This window comes from Cryptomeria japonica, unplaced genomic scaffold (genome assembly GCF_030272615.1).
Source record: "Cryptomeria japonica unplaced genomic scaffold, Sugi_1.0 HiC_scaffold_532, whole genome shotgun sequence".
NCBI lineage: Eukaryota > Viridiplantae > Streptophyta > Pinopsida > Cupressales > Cupressaceae > Cryptomeria > Cryptomeria japonica.
The window spans coordinates 74,964-77,271 of NW_026729345.1; the positions used below are offsets into that span (position 1 = coordinate 74,964).

Consider the following 2,308-nt stretch of genomic DNA (forward strand, 5'->3'; position numbering starts at 1 on the left):
GGTCACAGGGTGGGTGCAAGGGTGGGTAGGTGCTAGGGTTGGTGTCAGGGTGGGTGGGTGCTAGGTTGGGTTCCAAGGTGGGTGCGAGGGTGAGTGTCAAGGTGGGTCACAGGTTAGGTGCTAGGATGGGTGAGTGCTAGGGTGCAAAGGTGCCAGGGTGGGTGCTAGGATGGGTCGATGCTAGGGTGAGTGGCAAGGTGGGTCCACAAGTGTCAAGGTGGGGTGCCGAGGTGGGGTGCCAAGTCGGCGACTGCTATGGTGGATGCCAAGGTGGGTCACGGGGTGGGTGCCAAGTTGCTAGGTTGGGTTCCAAGGTGGGTGCCAACGTGGGTGCTAGGGTGCGTGGGTTAAAGGGTGTGTCACAACGTGGGGTGCCAGGATGGGTGCGCACCCACACTGGCCAAGACGGGTGCGGGTGCAAGGTTGGGTTCCAAGCCCGGTCACAGGCTGGGTGCTAGGATGGGTGGGTGCCAAGGTGGGCACCAGGGTGGGTGCACCCACCCTGGCCAAGGTGGGTCACGGGGTGGGTCCTAGGGTGGGTAACGGGGTGGGGTACTAAGGGTGCGTGCCAAGGTGGGTCATAGGTGGGTGCCAAGGTGGGCACCAGGGTGGGTGTGCACCAACCCTAGCCAGGGTAGGTCACGGGGTGGTTGTCGGGGGTGGGCGTCAAGGAGCCAAGGTGGGGTGGCAAGTAGCCAAGTTGCGTGCCAAGGTGGGGTGTCGGGGTGGGTGCCAAGGATCCAAGGTGGGTGCCAAGGAACCAAGGTGGGGTGTCTGGGTGGGTGCCGAGGTGGGAGCCAGGGGGTGGGGTCCCCAAGGTGAGTGCAAAGGTGGGTGCCTAGGGTCAAGGTGAGTGCCAATGTGGGTTCCAAGGTGCCAGGGTCAGGGTGGAGTGCCAATGTGGGTTCAAAGGTGCTAAGTTGGGTGCGAGGTTGGGTGCGAGGGTGGGTGGGTGCCAAGGTGTGCTAGGTGGAAGCCCGGGTGGGTCGGCATCCCATGGGTGTCGAGTTGGGTGCCTGATGGGTGCTTCTTGTCAAGTTTTAGTCGTCGGGACTCATTTCGAGCGAGCCTTAGAGGTCGTTTCTTGTCCGGTTGCCCTGTCTTCGACCTGGGAACCCAATTTTGGTCCTCGGGTCCCATTTTTTTTTGTCTCGCATCCCACTTTTGGCCTGTGGCCTTTTCGGGGTCGATTCTCGTTTTGGGCATCAGAGCATGTTTCTTCTCCTAAAACCCAATATTTGTTTATTAAGTCTCGGAACACATTTTTGTTCTCGTGGACCCATCATGGGTCTTGGAACGCATTTGTGGTCCTTGGGTCCCATTTTGCATCCCGAAACTTGTGTTTTGGTGCTTGATCCCTATTTTGGGTGCCCACCTTGCACCAAGTGCGCACCCGGGGCAAACCGAGCGCCTTGGTGCACCGGGGCAAGATCGAGCGTGCACCCGAGGCGCCCCGAACATGCACCAAGGTGCACTCGGCCCACATGTGAGCGCAGGTCGTTGCGCCCGAGGTGGTGTGTGGGCACCGCGTTGCAGACGGGACACTGCACGCACACGACGCCCCCTCCAGGTGCACGCACGTAGGCCGGGCCGGGTGCACACCCGACGCCCTAGCAAGGTGCGCGCACCCGGGCAGGGCTCACACTTGGCGAACGGGGCGCACTTCGCGAGGGAGGGTGTGCACCTCGACGGGGGTGGGTGGCCGGGGTGGATTCGCACGTGGGTCGCGGTTTGCTAAGTACACACTGCGACAAGCTCATAACGGGTGCGATCATACCAGCGTTAGTGCACCGGATCCCATCAGAACTCCGCAGTTAAGCGCGCTTGGGCCGGAGTAGTACTGGGATGGGTGACCTCCCGGGAAGTCCCGGTGTTGCACCCTTTTTTAGTTTTTCGCCGGGCGTCGCAATGCTATTTGAATAAACCTTTTGCCCGTTTGCGTTCTCGTCGGGGCCGGGCCGGGCCGGGGTGCGCTGCCCGCACTACCGCGCGCGCGGGGGGCGACACCGAGCGCGCACCCGAGGCGCCCCGAGCACACAGGCCACGGTGCAACCCGGGCGTTGTGCGCGCACCCCGGTGCGCCCGAGGTGCTGCGCGCGCACCCAGGTGAAATCGGTGTGCACCTCGGCCAGTGCGCGCTCGGTCGAGTCGCGCACGTTGGCCAAGGTGCACGGTGATGTTTCTTACTCTAAGGTTCCGCACCAGACGCCCGGGACAGGTGAGCGAAGCTGGGCGGGGCCGGGTGCGTGCGCCGGGGCAGGTGCACGCAGCTGGAGAGAGCTTTGGAGCACACTTCGGAGCGCACCAA

The 2,308-nt window shown here is 63.0% G+C and overlaps 1 non-coding gene across 1 annotated transcript; it reads left to right on the forward strand.

Moving 5' to 3' along the window:
* The first annotated feature begins 1,763 nt into the window (after positions 1–1,763).
* LOC131872193 (5S ribosomal RNA) lies at positions 1,764–1,882 on the forward strand. The gene has a single exon (XR_009370370.1). It is a non-coding gene; the product is annotated as a 5S ribosomal RNA (ribosomal RNA).
* The last annotated feature ends 426 nt before the right edge of the window (positions 1,883–2,308 follow it).